The sequence below is a fragment of the Triticum aestivum genome, chromosome 3B (assembly GCF_018294505.1).
Source record: "Triticum aestivum cultivar Chinese Spring chromosome 3B, IWGSC CS RefSeq v2.1, whole genome shotgun sequence".
Taxonomy (NCBI): domain Eukaryota; kingdom Viridiplantae; phylum Streptophyta; class Magnoliopsida; order Poales; family Poaceae; genus Triticum; species Triticum aestivum.
Window position 1 is genome coordinate 298,431,721 of NC_057801.1, and position 16,933 is coordinate 298,448,653.

Genomic DNA, 16,933 nt, shown 5'->3' on the forward strand with positions numbered 1-16,933 from the left:
CCACTCATTATTACGTGAGAGTGTCACGAGCGGAGACCTTACAGGCCGGAGCCTTGCTTCATGGGTAGAACTTTCGGAGGTGCTGGATGTTCTAGGCATTCTGGATGGGGACCCCGTCCTGTGTCTATAGGCACGCGGCGCCAAGCCTGGAGACACGGGCAATCCTAAACGGGCCCTCCCACATGGGAGAGAGCTTGTGCAGCCCCTCCCTGGAGAGCACCCGCCTCAGGACGAGGTCACCCACGTCCAACGTCTTGGAGAGGACGTTGCGGCAGTGGTACTATAGCAGCGCCTCCAGGTACCTTGCTGGTCGGAGCGAGGCTTAACGGTGGCATTCCTCCCCCATCACGAGATCCATCCCCAATGTGGCATCCTAACATGCCTCGTCGAATGCTAGGACCCACGTGGAGCGATGCTTGACCTCGTGTGGGAGAACCGCTTTAGCTCTGTAGACGAGGAAGAATGGCGTCTCTCCCGTTGGCTTGGTCGTGGTGGTGCGGATGGACCATAGCACGGACTAAAGCTCATCGAGCCAGCCCCTACCGTAGTCCTCGAGCTTCTTCTTGAAGGTCCTTGCCTTGAGGCCCCTCAAGACCTCGAGGTTGGCATGCTCAGCTTGGTTGTTGCTCCTGGGGTGTGTCACCGAGGCGTAGCATATTCGTATGTTTTGAAAAGGTTGCTAGTGAACTGCGAGCCATTGTCGGTGATGATCCGGTTAGGGACCCCAAACCGGCTTACGAGGCCTTTGATAAACTTGATGGTTGATCCAGCTGGGATGGTGCGGACGACTTCTACCTCCGCCCATTTGGTGAACTTGTCAATGGCGATGTAAAGGCCGCGGTAGCCCCCTGGCGCTCGAGGGAACGACCTCAAGATGTCCAGCCCCCAGACCGCGAATGGACATGTGAGCGGGATACTCTGGAGGCCCTGCACAGGCTAGTGAATTTGCTTGGCATGGAACTGGCATGCTTCGTAGGAGCACACCAGCTCTACGGCGTCGCTGCGTGCAGTGGGCCAATAGAAGCCACTCCGGAAAGCCTTGCACACAAGGGTGTATGACGAGGAATAATGTTCGCAATCCCCACCATGTATGTCCGCCAGCAGCACGAGCCCCTGCTCCCTAGAGATGCATCATAACGAAATGTCATTGGGCCTCTTGTAGTACAACTCACTGTCACGGATGCAGTACGCGGTGGCCTGTCAAGCCACGCGCTCGACATCCTCCTCCTTCTTCGGCAGAGTCCCCTGAAGTAGGCTCGCCTTGAACTCCTCAGTCTAGCACCCCTCCAGAAGCTCGAGCACGAGGAGTAGGCGGGCCCCTAAGGGAGGGCCGCATGCTGGGGTGCCGATTGGTGGAGCCTGGGTAGATCCTCCTGAAGTGGCACTGGAGACATGGTGGGGGTGAGCGAGTCCTGGATTAAGGGGTCCTCGGGCGTCCGACCTATTAACATGGGCCGGACTGATGGGCTGCGAAGATACAAGACCGAAGACTCTCACCTGTGTCCGGATGGGACTCTCCTTGGCATGGAAGCCAAGCTTGGCATCCGAATATGAAGATTCCTTTCTCTGTAACCGACTTTGTATAACCCTAGTCCCCTCCGGTGTCTATATAAACCCGAGGGTTTAGTCCGTAGAGGCAATCATAATCATACAGGCTAGACTTCTAGAGTTTTAGTCATTATGATCTCGAGGTAGATCAACTCTTGTAATACTCATATTCATCAAGATCAATCAAGAAGGAAGTAGGGTATTACCTCCATAGAGAGGGCGTGAACCTGGGTAAACATTGTGTTCGCCGCCTCCTGTTACCATCAACCTTAGATGCACAGTTTGGGACCCCCTACCCGAGATCCGCTGGTTTTGACACCGACATTGGTGCTTTCATTGAGAGTTCTGCTGCGCCATCACCAAAAGGTTTGATGGTTCTGTCAATCATCTACAACAATGCAGTCCAGGGGGAGGTTTTTCTCCCCGGACAGATCTTCGTATTTGGGAGCTTTGCACTGTGGGCCAACTCGTTTGGACATCTAGATCAGATCGATAGCTACGCCCCTGGCCATCACGTCAAGTTTGGAAGCTTGAATTACCTTGCCGATATCCGCGCAGACTTGATCTTTGACGAATTCGAGCCCATGACAGCCACTCCCTGCCACCACGATGAAAATGACCTAAATCTGTCATCGGACCGTGCTGTGGAGATAGCGTGTGTAACTGCTCTGGCCCTAGACTCGGAACAGATTGCGCCGTCCGAGGACAGGAAGCTCAACCCCACCACGGAAGCGACAGACTCAGCGGCGTCAAAGCCGCACACAGAACCCACGTCGAGCGGGGCCTGTGCCACCGGATCCTCATATTCGTCTCCGGCTATAGGTTCCGAACCGCGTGCATCCGCGCCCATCGAATCTTATCAGGTGCCGGTCGTTGAATTCAATTCCGCGGACATCTTCCGGCACTCACCTTTAGGCGATGCGCTAAACTCATTAAAAGCCCTCTCCATGTCAGGGGACTCTCAGCCGAACTATATCCAGCTTGAATTGGAAGCTAATGAAGGAGAATTTCGCTTCCCACCCGCCACCCACTTCATAGCCACTGTCGAAGACTTGACCGACATGCTCGATTACGGCTCCGAAGACATCAGTGGTATGGACGACGATGTCGGAGAGGAGCAGGCACAAAAACCACCTCTTACAGGGCGCTGGACAGCCACCTCCTCGTATGACATATACATGGTGGATACACCCAAAGAAAACAACAGCGACAATGAAAAGGATCTAGTCGAGGATAAGCCTCCTGAGATACAGCCAAAGTATCGACGTTAATGGCGCCGCTCTAAACCACGCTGTGGGAAAAACAACAATACCAGCACAGGAGAAAATAATACTCCGGACGATGCCGAGGACAACGAAGACCCTGTTGAGCCAACTTCTGAACAGGATGAACGGGAGGATGGGTGAGTCGGCCCTAATGAACAGGCCGTTAACAAAGATTCGGAGGACAATAATTATCTTCCACTCTCCAAGGATGAGGCCAGACTCGGCGACGAAGACTTTATCGTGCCTGAGGAGCTCGTCGATCAGGAGCGCTTTAAGCGCCGGCTAATAGCCACTGCAAGGACCCTGGAAAAGAAGCAGCAGCAGCTTCAAGCTGATCAAGATCTGCTCAATGATAGATGGACTAATGTACTGGCAGCCGAGGAATACGGCCTCGAGCTCCCAACCAAAAGTTACCCGAAGCGCAAATTGCTACCCCAATTTGATGACGAGGCGCTGGAGCCCGTCCTACCAGCACATAATGCGGCTGACCCACCACCACATGGCCGGGACAAAGCAGCAAATCGAGCCGAACACCAGCCCGCACTACCTCGCCGTAAAAACAGAAACACAACAGCTCGGGGATACACATATGACCTGCGAAATGACCTAGAAAACAGAGCAGGTCTGACCAGATCAATCTATGGATGGGCGTTCCCCGATGCGCGATGATGGCCATTTGGCCGGACGTGACAAACATAACCATGCCCGTACCGAAGACCGCAGACGAACTGCATCCGAGCTACGTCACGACTTGGCCCAATATAGAGGCGGTGCACACCCCCTTTGCTTCACTGATGAAGTAATGGAACATGGTTTAAACCCGTGAACATCGAGTCATATGATGGGACAGCAGACCACGCAGTATGGATTGTGGATTTTCTTCTCCATATTCATATGGCCCGCGGTGAAGATCTTCACGCCATCAAATACCTCCCGCTAAAACTCAAGGGACCAGCTCGGCACTGGTTGAACAGTCAGCCCAAAAACTCCATTGGCAGCTGGGAGGACTAGGAAGATGTCTTCCTCGACAACTTCCAAGGTACATATGTCCGACCTCCGGATGCCGACGACTTAAGTCACATAGTCCAATAGCCCGGAGAGTCAGACAGGAAATTCCGGACTAGGTTCTTAACTAAAAAGAACCAGATCGTCGACTGTCCGGATGCCGAAGCCCTAGCGGCTGAGGGAGTCATGGATTAGGGGGTATCCGGACAGTCGGACTGTGTACAACATCCGGACTATTGAAGCGTGAAGATACAAGACTCAAGACTTCGGCCCGTGTCCAGATGGGACTCTCCTTTGCGTGGAAGGCAAGCTTGGCGATCCGGATATTGTGTTTCCTTCCTTGTAACCGACTCCATGTAAACCCTAGCCCTCTCCGGTGTCTATATAAATCGGAGAGGTTGGTCCTTAGAAGGCCGATCACAATTACAATCATACCATCATAGGCTAGCTCTTAGGGTTTAGTCTCTATGATCTCGTGGTAGATCTACTCTTGTACTACCCATATCTTCAATATTAATCAAGCAGGAAGTAGGGTTTTACCTCCATCGAGAGGGCACGAACCTGGGTAAACATCTATGTCCCTTGCTTCCTGTTACCATAAGCCTTGACGCACAGATCCGGACCCCCTACCCGAGATCCGCTGGTTTTGACACCGACATTGGTGCTTTCATTGAGAGTTCCTTTGTGTCGTCGCCGCAAGGCTCGATGGCTCGTCTCGTCATCAAGGACGACATTACCTCGGAGGGAGCTCTGGTTGTAGGCCAAAATCTCCGACTTGGCGGCTTTATCATGGCCGCCCCATCGGTGGTAGCGCCGACGATGGCCTTTCGGGTCATCAATCATAACCTTCGTGTTACTTCGGAACTCGCCAAACAGATAGATCCAATGGAGCTCTCCTCCCTCAATGAGCTCTTGGATCGCATCACCGCTCTGGGAGTCGCTACAGACTACGACCGGATCGGGCTTAAACCCGACCAAAGGGACATCAGATCCCCGCCGGCCACCCATGAGATAGCAATAGTGGAGGAAGCTCACACGAACCGTCCCTCGACTTTGAGGATGAATTATGTCCAGATCGCCGAACTCCTCGAGCCAAAGACCTACTCAGAGGAAGACATTACCCAGGTCCCGGACTTAGAATCAGGCATTAGGCCGGAGAAATTGGGCAGCACTCTGGATTCTGAGCTGTTAAGCTCGGAACCGCCCGCGCCCTCGGGCGTTAGATTGGATCAAAATCTGGATTCTGCTAACAACACCTACCTGGACTTAAACTGTCTCTCCCGCATCAGGCAAGAGCCCCAGGAAACCGTACATCACTACTCGGCCAGATTCCTCCTTGCGCTTAACAAGGTCAAGGACTGCCGTGAGGAGAACATGGTCTCACTCTTCTGCAAAAACTGCACGGACGAAGGACTCCTCAATGCTATAAGCCGCCGGACGTAGTACGCTTCGCGGACTTAGCAATCATAGTACAGAAGTACTGTGCGATGGAAAGCGCTTGGAAAACCCAAACAGAATTTTGGGATAGTACTGCTCTCACCAAGACCTTTGTCCGAACTAAATGTACGAACTCTCGTAAGTCGGCCGATCCAATCCCCAAGAAACCAAAGCCCACCCCAGGGCGGCGATCCGTATTGGAAGAATTGCTCGACAGGCCATGTAAGCTCCGCAATAATCCGGATACAATACCAACTCATAGCCTTAGGGCATGTTGGATACTCCGGCAGGTGGAAAAGAGTGGCGAGGATCTTCTTGTAGGCCATAAAGCGGAACAACATCCTGCCAGCGAACACAATACAGTACTAACGGTCTTCGAGACTTTTGCCTCGAACAATAGGCACAAGCGAGATCATCGAAGCTCCGCTGAAATTTACCATGTGGCAAAAATAAACCCCTGGAACGACACTGCTATAACTTTTAGTGCTAGTGATGAACCTCGATTCCAGACTATCCGGGCACCAGCCGCTCTGGTCCTTAGCCCGATCGTAGATGGCTTTTGGCTCACTAAAGTACTCATGGACGGCGGAAGCGGATTAAATCTGATTTATGAAGAAACACTCAGCAAGATGGAAATTGATAAAAGCCGCATTGAACAAAGCGGCACAACCTTCAGGGGAATTATCCCCACTCGGGAAGCGCGGTGTGCAGGAAAAATCACACTCGATGTGGTATTCGGCGCCCCGGAGAATTATAGGTCCGAAGAAATCACATTCCAAGTGGCTCCCTTTAGCAGCGGATACCACACCCTTCTAGGGCGGGACGCGTTTACAAGCTTTCAAGCTGTACCCCATTACGGGTACATGAAGCTTAAAATGCCCGGACCCAATGGAATTATCACTCTAGCCAGTGATCCAGACATCGCACTTCACGCCAAAAATAAAACCGCAGCACTAGCCCTGGAAGCATTATCTAAAGCCCTAGAAGCCGAAGAGTTAACAACACTGCGGCCCACTGTGGATAGGGACGACGTGATACTCGACAAGCGACCTAAGTCCACCTCATTTAAACCTGTAGACGAGATAGTCAAATTCCAAGTCCATCCAACGGACCCCACGAAGACAACTTCCATCGGGACACAGTTGAGCCCCGCGACGGACGCCGCACTGCGAGATTTCTTACGCGAAAATTGGACATTTTCACCTGGCACCGATTGGACATGCCAGGCATCCTACGCAGATTGGCCGAACACAACCTCAATATTCTAAAAGGATACAAACCGGTCAAGCAGACCCTAAGGCGATTCTCAGAGCCCAAACAACAAGAAATGTGAGAAGAGTTAGCCAAGCTACTCGAGGCCGGATTCATCAGAGATATTAAACATCCGGATTAGCTGGCAAATTTGGTGATGGTGCAAAAGAAGGACAAATCCCTATGGGTCGACTTCAAAGACCTCAACAAGGCTTGCCCCAAGGATCCCTTTCCCCTCCCTCGCATCGATCAGATTATCGATGCCACAGCTGGACACGACTCGCTGTGTTTTCTCGATGCATACTCTGGATACCATCAAATAAAGATGGTAGAGTCCGACCAAGCTGTAACAGCTTTCATAACGCCATATGGCCCTTTTTGCTTCAACACTATGCCCTTCGGGCTCAAGAATCTCGGTGCAACCTATCAACGCATGATTTAAACATGCCTGAAAAAAAACTGGCAAAACAGTGGAAGCTTATGTGGACGACGTGGTCATAAAAACTAGACACGTTGAAACCCTAATAGATGACTTGAGGCTTACATTCGATAACCTCCGGACATACAACATTAAGTTGAATCTGGAAAAATGCGTCTTCGGCGTCCCCTCAGGGAAACTGCTGGGCTTCATCGTTTCCAATAGAGGAATTGAAGCGAATATGGCAAAAATCCGAGCTCTGTCACAATTGGCTATACCAACAGACCTCAAACACATCCAGAAGCTAGATGGATGTGTGGCCGCTTTGAGCCGCTTTATCTCCAGTCTAGGAGAAAAGGCATTACCTCTTTACCGCCTCGTTCGGTGCACTGAACACTTCGTATGGACGGATGCAGCCGCAGCCGGACTCAATGAAATAAAGACCTTACTGGCCAGTAATCCAGTCCTAACAGCGCCGAACATCGGCGAGCCTATGATACTGTACATAGCTGCAACACATCAAGTTGTAAGCGCAGTACGCGTCGTCGAACGAGAGGTTGACGGATACAAATTCCCGCTCCAAAAGCCGGTTTATTACGTATCCACAGTCCTCACTCCATGCAAATCCTGATACCCACACCATCAAAAAATAGCATACGCGGTCTTCATGGCATCCCGGAAGCTGCTACACTACTTTCAAGAGTGTTCGATTACAGTAGCCTCCGGAGTACCACTCAATGACATAATAAATAACCGCGACGCTATGGGCCGGATTGCTAAATGGGCCATCGAGCTCCTTCCATTCAACATAATGTACAAACCACGGCGGGCCATCAAGTCGCAAGTACTGGCCGACTTTGTCACCGAATGGACGGAAGTCGAACTCCCTAAAGAGTACGGCGCATACTCCAACTGGATCATGCACTTCGACGGCTCTAAAATGCTGGGCGGATTGGGAGCAGGTGTAGTCCTGACGTCTCCCACCGGAGACACAGTCTAGTACGTCCTCCAGATATTATACACAGACTCGAACAATGCAGCCGAATATGAGGCTCTATTGCATGGTCTTCGGATGGAAGTCTCTATGGGCATCCAACGCCTGGAAGTGCGCGGGGATTCGAACCTCGCAATATCACAAATAAACGGAGACTTTGATGCCAAGGATCCGAAAATGGAGGCCTACCGTACTGCCGTCCTCAAAATGTCAGCTCGGTTCGAGGGACTCGAATTCCACCATGTGGCTCGAGAAAGCAATCAAGCGGCGGACGTCCTCGCCCGCATCGGCGCCAAACGCGACCCTGTCCCACCTAACGTATTCCTGGAAAGGTTGTTCAAGCCATCCGTAGTATGGGAAGGGGAGTCCGGCAATACCAGCACAGATCTGAACACACCCCCAGATTCTGAACCACCAGACACAATCGGAGGCTCTGCCACCAAAATAGCATCTTCAGCCCACGAAATCAGGGCCATAATTGCCCCGTGGACTCAGCCTTTCTTGGCCTACCTAAATAGGCAGGAGCTCCCCAAAGACCAAAATGAAGCACGCTGCATAGTCCGGCGTTCTAAGGCTTACAAAGTCCACGAAGGGGAACTCTATAAGAAAAGCGTGACTGGAGTGCTCCAAAGGTGCATCTCCGAAGAGGAAGGGCGGCAACTCTTGGCTGAAATCCATGCCGGACTGGGCGGACACCACGCCGCGGCTCGAGCGCTAGTCAGCAAAGCCTTCCGTACATGCTTCTATTGGCCGACGGCCCGAGTAGACAAACAGGACCTTGTCCAGCATTGCGTCGGTTACCAGCTCTTCGCCAATCAGAGTCATATGCCCCCTACCGCTCTCCAAACAATCCCCATAACTTGGCCCTTCGCGGTCTGGGGGCTAGATATGGTCGGACCCCTTAAAGGGGAAGTGAGGGAGTTCCGGACTAGGGGTGTCCGGATAGCCGAACTATCACTATCGGCCGGACTCCAAGACTATGAAGATACAAGATTGAAGACTTCGTCCCATGTCCGGATGGGACTTTCCTTGGCGTGGAAGGCAAGCTTGGCGATACGGATATGTAGATCTCCTACCATTGTAACCGACTCTGTGTAACCCTAGCCCTCTCCGGTGTCTATATAAACCGGATGGCTTTAGTCCATAGGACGAACAACAATCATACCATAGGCTAGCTTCTAGGGTTTAGCCTCCTTGATCTCGTGGTAGATCCACTCTTGTAACACACATCATCAATATTAATCAAGCATGACGTAGGGTTTTACCTCCATCAAGAGGGCCCTAACTTGGGTAAAACATCGTGTCCCTTGTCTCCTATTACCATCCGCCTAGACGCACAGTTCGGGACCCCCTACCCGAGATCCGCCGGTTTTGACACCGACATTGGTGCTTTCATTGAGAGTTCCTCTGTGTCGTCACCGATAGGCTCGATGGCTTCTTCGACCATCATCAACGACACAGTCCAGGGTGAGACCTTTCTCCTCGGACAGATCTTCGTATTCGGTGGCTTTGCACTGCGGGCCAATTCGCTTGGCCATCTGGAGCAGATCGAAAGCTACGCCCCTGGCCGTCAGGTCAGATTTGGAAGTTTGAACTTCACGGCTGACATCCGCGGGGACTTGATCCTCGATGGATTCGAGCCACAGCCAAGCGTGCCGCACTGTCACGACGAGCATGATTTAGCTCTGCAGCCGGACAGTACCCTGGAGGCCGCACTTGAACCCGCTCCGATCATCAATTCAGAGCCGGTGGTGCAGGTCGAGGATGGATGGCTAGACGCCGCTGCAACCTCTACGGCGATAGAGCCGAGCAATGACCTTGTCCCTAATGAAGCCCGTGACTCCGAGGCGCCGGACTCCTTGCCGGACTCCGAACCTCCCGCGCCCCCTCCGATCGAATCCGATTGGGCGCCGATCATGGAGTTCGCCGCAGCGGACATCTTTCAACACACACCTTTTGGCGACATCTTGAGTTCGCTAAAGTATCTCTCGTTATCAGGAGAGCCCTGGCCGGACTACGGTCAGGACGGTTGGGATGCGGACGACGAAGAAATTCAAAGCCCACCCACCACCCACTTGGTAGCCGCTGTCGACGATCTAACCGACATGCTAGACTATGACTCCGAAGACATCGACGGTATGGACGAAGATGCTGGAGACGACCAAGAACCAGCGCCTACGGGGCACTGGAAAGCCACCTCATCATATGACATATACATGGTGGATATCCCAAAGGATGGGAATGGCGAAGAAACAACGGAGGATGACCCCTCCAAGAAGCAGCCCAAGCGCCGGCATCAGTGGCGCCGCTCTAAATCCCGCCACAGCAAGAATGAAGACTCCGGCGCTGGAGATAATAATACACCGGACAGTGCCGAAGACAACCCACTCCAGCAAGATGCAGCGCAGGAGGACGGAGACGCCAGCCCTCCTGAGAGAGCGGCAGAAGAAGAGGTAGAGGATTATATGCCTCCCTCCGGAGACGAAGCAAGCCTCGACGACGATGAATTCGTCGTGCCTGAGGATCCCGTCGAACAAGAGCGTTTTAAATGCAGGCTTATGGCCACGGCAAACAGCCTCAAGAAAAAGCAGCAACAACTTAGAGCTGATCAAGATCTGCTAGCCGACAGATGGACTGAAGTCCTCGTGGCCGAAGAGCATGAGCTCGAACGCCCCTCCAAAAGCTACCCTAAATGCAAGCTGCTCCCCCGATTAGTGGAGGAAGCGTATGAACCCGCATCACCAGGAGACAATACGGCTGACCGACCAACCCATGGTCGCGACAGAGAGGCCTCTAGGCCCTTCACTAGACCCGTACCCTGGCATCGCTCGAAAAGCACAAGGCCACAGGGGAACGCTCCGGACTTGCGAGATATATTGGAGGATAAGGCAAGACAATCAAGATCGATCTATGGATCGCGTGGATGCCCCACGGTACGCGACGACAGCCGTCGCGCCGGACACAGTAAGTTCGGCCGGGTCGAACAAAACAAAAAAAGTTCTTCTGAGGTCCGTCGTGATATCGCCCAGTACAGAGGCGACGCACACCCACTATGCTTCACAGATGAAGTAATGGATCATCAAATCCCCGAAGGGTTTAAACCCGTGAATATCGAATCTTACGATGGCACAACAGACCCTGCGGTTTGGATTGAAGACTATCTTCTTCACATCCACATGGCCCGCGGTGACGATCTTCACGCCATCAAATATCTCCCCCTCAAGCTTAAAGGACCAGCCCGGCATTGGCTTAACAGCTTGCCAGCAGAGTCAATTGGGAGTTGGGAAGACCTGGAAGCCGCATTCCTCGATAACTTCCAAGGCACGTATGTGCGACCACCAGACGCTGACGACCTAAGCCACATAATTCAACAGCTAGACGAATCGGCCAGACAATTCTGGACACGGTTCTTAACCAAGAAAAACCAAACCGTCGACTGTCTGGATGCGGAGGCCCTCATGGCCTTCAAGCATAACATCTGTGACGAGTGGCTTGCCCGGCACCTGGGACAGGAAAAGCCGAAATCCATGGCAGCCCTCACATCACTCATGACCCGCTTCTGCGCGGGTGATGATAGCTGGCTAGCACGCAGCAACAACCTCAGCAAAAATTCTGGCAGTCCAGATTCCAAGGACTGAAATGGCAGGTCGCATCATAACAAAAACAAGCGCCGCATCAACGGCGACAATAGTGAGGATACGGCAGTCAATGCCGGATTCAGAGGCTCTAAACCCGGTCAGCGGAAAAAGCCATTCAAAAGAACTGCTCCGGGTTCGTCCAATTTGGACCGAATACTCGACCGCTTGTGCCAGATACACGGCACCCCCGAAAAGCCAGCTAACCACACCAATAGGGACTGTTGGGTATTTAAGCAGGCAGGCAGGTTAATTGCCGAAAACAATGACAAGGGGCTGCATAGCGATGACGAGGAAGAGACCCGACCGCCGAACAATAGAGGACAGAAGGGTTTCCCCCCACAGGTGCGGACGGTGAACATGATATACGCAACGCACATACCCAAAAGGGAGCGGAAGCGTGCACTCAGGGATGTATACGCGATGGAGCCAGTCGCCCCGAAGTTCAATCCATGGTCCTCCTGCCCAATCACTTTTGACCGAAGGGACCACCCCACCAGCATCCGCCATGGCGGATTCGCCGCATTGGTCTTAGACCCAATCATCAATGGATTTCACCTCACCAGAGTCCTGATGGACGGCGGCAGCAGCCTGAACCTGCTCTATCAGGATATAGTGCGCAAAATGGGCATAGACCCCTCAAGGATTAAACCTACCAAGACGACCTTTAAAGGCGTCATACCAGGTGTAGAAGCCAATTGTACAGGCTCAGTTACATTGGAAGTGGTCTTCGGATCCCCGGATAACATCCGAAGCGAGGAGTTAATCTTCGAGATAGTCCCGTTCCGCAGCGGGAATCACGCCTTGCTCGGACATACCGCGTTTGCAAAGTTCAACACGGTGCCGCACTACGCATACCTCAAGCTCAAGATGCCAAGCCCTCGAGGATTCATCACGGTCAACGGAAACACTGAACGTTCCCTCCGAATGGAGGAACATACAATGGCTCTCGCGGCAGAAGTACAATGCAGCCTCTTAAGGCAATTCTCGAGTTCGGCCGTTAACCGGCCGGACATAGCTAAGCGCGCCCGGAGTAACCTACAACATGACCACCTGGCACGTTCCGAGCACGCGTAGCAGTGCGGCCCCAACCCTAGCCCCTGCAAAACGTCAAAGCAGGTCCTTCGCGTACACCATTATGCTCTGAAGATACCATGGGCATGGGGAGAGGGGCACGACCACGATAAGCCCAGACTGCGGCTCAACCACACCAGGGGCTCTCAAGTGTGTCGTTCTTTTTTTCTTTTTACCTTTTATTTTTTACACACAGGACTCCGCTCGTCAGAGGCCCTGTCCGGCAGCAGACCTGCCGAACTCATGATGCAACAACCAGGGAAGGATAAAGGCTACGACTAATATAATGGTGGTCTCCATTACGAGCATTTTTATACACCTATCCGCAGCCTACCCCTGGAGGGGGACATGTTTAACAGTCCCATCCCTTGCTTATCACACTATTTGTATCATTCTGCATTCATAGCAGCACTTATTGAACAAAACAATGCAGCACCTTTTTGCTTATAATTGCATTTCTTTTTCATACATATGTTCATTTATGACATGTCGCATCCGTACACTTTGGTACGGTTAAAACACACCAGGGGCTTATGTTTCCTGCATCATGGTGTGATAAGTCTGAACACTTTCACAAGTGCGGCACCCCGAACTAATAGCATTATATGCATCGGCTCCGAATCATGTCTTGGGTCAATAGTTGGGTTTGCCCGGCTCCCATGTTTTGGTACCTTACGTTCCGTTGTATCGGCTAAGGTAGCACTGGGAGAACCAATGCGATTGCGCCCCAGTTGAGCTGGGTTAACGCCTTAGTGGAGAAAGCTAAAACTGACCGTCATGATGAGGTGAGAGTCGGTCGCCGTTCGAGAGGTTTTTGCGAGTCCCTAAAGACTTATGCCGCTTAGAGCGAGGAGCCGGATCTTGTCCGGCCTAGGCGTGGATAGCGCCCCAAATTCGGCCTTCTGAAGACTAGGGGCTTCACCGAAATCTAAAATTATAGAATTCTATGGCAAAGTGAGAGTGTTCAAGAATTATAAGTCCGGTTGCCTTGTTCGCTGTGTTGAGCGCCTCCCTAGATGGACCCAAAAATGGGAACAAGAGTGCTCAGGTTTATCCCGAACACCCCAGCACTCGTGGCATGGGGGCTGAAGCCGATGACTTGCCATCTCTCAGATTTGATAAACAGCCGCACAGAAGGTAATATTTTAAATTAACAAGCGTTGCTTAGCGCACATGGACTAAGTTTTCAAGCGCACAGGATAACAAAATGCGAGTCTACTAAAAAATTAAATCTTTGGAGCACTCCCCCGCAATAGTGCGGGCACCCTTCAGCACACTCTTATAATACATCTCGGGTGTGCGATGCTCCTTGCCCTCTGGTGGCGGGTCCATCACAAGCTTCTGGGCATCCATCTTGCCCCAGTGCACCTTTGCGTGGGCAGGGGCCCGACGGGCACCCTCAATACAGGCAGAGTGCTTGATGACTTTAACCCACGGGCACGCATCCACCAGCCGCCGCACCAGGCCGAAGTAGCTCCCAGGCATGGCCTCCTTAGGCCACAGCCGAACTATGAGGCCCTTCATGGCCTGTTCGGCCGCCTTGTGGAGCTCGACCAGCTGCTTCAGCTGGTCGCTAAGGGGCACCGGATGTCCGGCTTCAGCATACTGAGACGAGAAGACCTTCTCCGTCAAGCTCCCCTCCTCGGCCCGGTAGAATGCGGCAGCATCGGACACGCTGCGAGGAAGATCTGCGAACGCTCCTGGAGAGCTCCGAATTCGGGTAAGCAAAAGGTAATTAACACTCACATGCTTACTTTGCATGAAAAATGCCTTACCTGATGCTATTTTCTTCACCGCCTCAATCTCCTGGAGGGCCTTGTAGGCTTCGGCCTTAGCGGCTTTGGCACTCTCAAGAGCCGTTGCAAGCTGAGACTCTCGAGTCTTCGATTCACGCTCCAGGCTCTCATGTTTTTTCACGAGATCCTGGAGCTCTTGCTATACCTCCGCCACCCGCGCCTCCTGCTTCTCTCGCTCGGTGCGCTCCACGGCCGCATTGCGTTCGGCCGCGGCCACCGCCTCTTTCAGGGTCGCCACCTCGCTAGTGGCCCCTGCAATACCCACGTTATCCTTGTCATTCTTTTTGCAACCAAAATCCTTTTCTGGAAGGTACAATTTTAGTAAGGTGTTACTCACCTTCCTTGTCCTCGAGCTGCTTCTTGGCACGGCCGAGCTCGTTCTCGGACCACTCAAGGCTTTCCTTCAACAAATTGACCTCCACAGTCAGTGCGGCAGAGGTCAGCAGCGCAGCCTGCAATCCCATATTGACATATTTATTATGACTCCTGCGTATATCTTTTTAGATCCTCAGTCCGGCTTTTCTTTCCGAACACCGAACCGAGCATCAGGGGCTACTGTCTATGCGGTACCATTTTATACATATTGAAATTCTTACCTCAAAGCCTGTTAGAAGGCTGCTGCAGGCTTCGGTCAGCCCGCTCTTGGCGAGCTGCACCTTCTGAATCACCGCACTCATAACGGTGCGGTGTTCCTCTTTGATGGAGACGCCATTGAGCACCTCCAGCAAGCTACACGGCGCCTCCGGTTGGACGGAGGTTGCCAGCGTCACGGTCTTGCCCTTCTTATGGAGGGGTCGCCCGCCGGACTCCGGAGCCACTATGGGTTCCGGGGCCGAGTCCGGTGCAAAGTCCGGGAGGTTGTCCTGCGACACCTCCGGGGCCCTCTCCTCCTGGTGGGTCCCTTCCTGGGATCCCACCTCGGCATCGTCCACGTCACGGGGGGTGGAGGCAGTCAGAAGAGAATCCATATGTGACGCACCTAAGGACCCGCTCAATGAAGCGGGAAGATCATCCTTAGGCGGACTGCAGGGTTGTATGCGACATTAGAAAGACATTATGTGGCGAAAAATAAAAACCTTGAAGTTATTCGGGAGTCCGGATACTTACGATCTCGCCAGGGGCTTGGCCCTTGGAGGCCAGTCCTTGTCGTCGTCACTGGCGTTGGCGGAGCAGTCCGGGGGAAGAGTTTTTCCCTTCTTAGACCCTTCGGCCTCCCTTGTTGGGGAGGCCTTCCTTTTCTTCCCTCCCCCCGCTGGGGAAGAGGCTTTCTTCTTCTCCTCCTTGCCTTGGTGAGAGGAATCGGCCTCGAATTCATCATCCGATAGCACCTGAAAACGGGAACTCTTCCGAGTCCCCGTGGCCTTCTTCTTGGCCTTCTTCTCCGGGACCACGTAGGGTGCCGGAGCCAGCAGCCCCGTTAGGCGGGCGTCCGCTGGGTCCTCTGGCAATGGGGCCGGACAGATAGTCCGTTCGGCCTTCGCCATCCAGTACTGTCAAAGGTAAAGGGAGTTTAGATCCCGCATGGAGTCAAACTATGGAAAACAAGTGGCGAAATCACTTACCTCGTCAGCTGGACGCTGCGAGCGGAATCCGCGATCTTCGGTAGCGGATGCGGGAGCCTCGGCGCCCTTGAACAACACCTTCTAGACATCTTCATACGTAGTGTCGAAGAGCCCGCTCAGAGTCTGGTGCTGCACCGGATCTAACTCCCACATGTTGAAGCCCCATCGTTGGCACGGGAGAATCCGGCGGATGAGCATGACCTGGACTACGTTGACATGCTTGAGCTTCTTGTCCACCAGCTTCTGTATACAGGCTTGGAGTCCGGTCAGCTCCTCCGAATCCCCCTAGATCCGGCCACTCTCTTTCCAGGAGGTGAGCCATGTAGGGATGCCGGATCTGAATTCGGGGGCCGCTGCCCAATCAGGGTCACGCGGCTCGGTGATGTAGAACCACCCCGATTGCCACCCCTTAATGGTTTCCACGAAAGTGCCCTCCAGCCACGTAACGTGGGACATCCTGCCCACCATGGCGCCTCCGCACTCCGCTTGGCTGCCCTTCACAACCTTTGGCTTGACACTGAAGGTCTTGAGCCACAATCCGAAGTGGGGCTGGATGCAGAGGAAGGCCTCGCACACGACGATAAACGCCGAGATGTTGAGGATGAAATTCGGGGCCAGATCATGGAAATCTAGGCCGTAGTAGAACATGAGCCCCCAGACAAAGGGATGAAGTGGGAAGCCCAGTCCGCGGAGGAAATGGGGAAGAAACACTACTATCTCATGGGGCCTGGGGGTGGGGATGAGCTCTCCCTTGTCGAGGAGCCGGTGCGCGATGTCGCTGGACAAATATCCGGTGTCGCGCAGCTTCTGGATCTGCCCCTCCGTGACGGAGGAGGCCATCCACTTGCCTCCCGCTCCGGACATAGTTGGAGAAGGTTGAGGTGAGAAGTGCGGACTTGGGCGCTGGAGCTCGAGTTCGCAGGAGATGGATAAGCCAAGGAGGAAGAA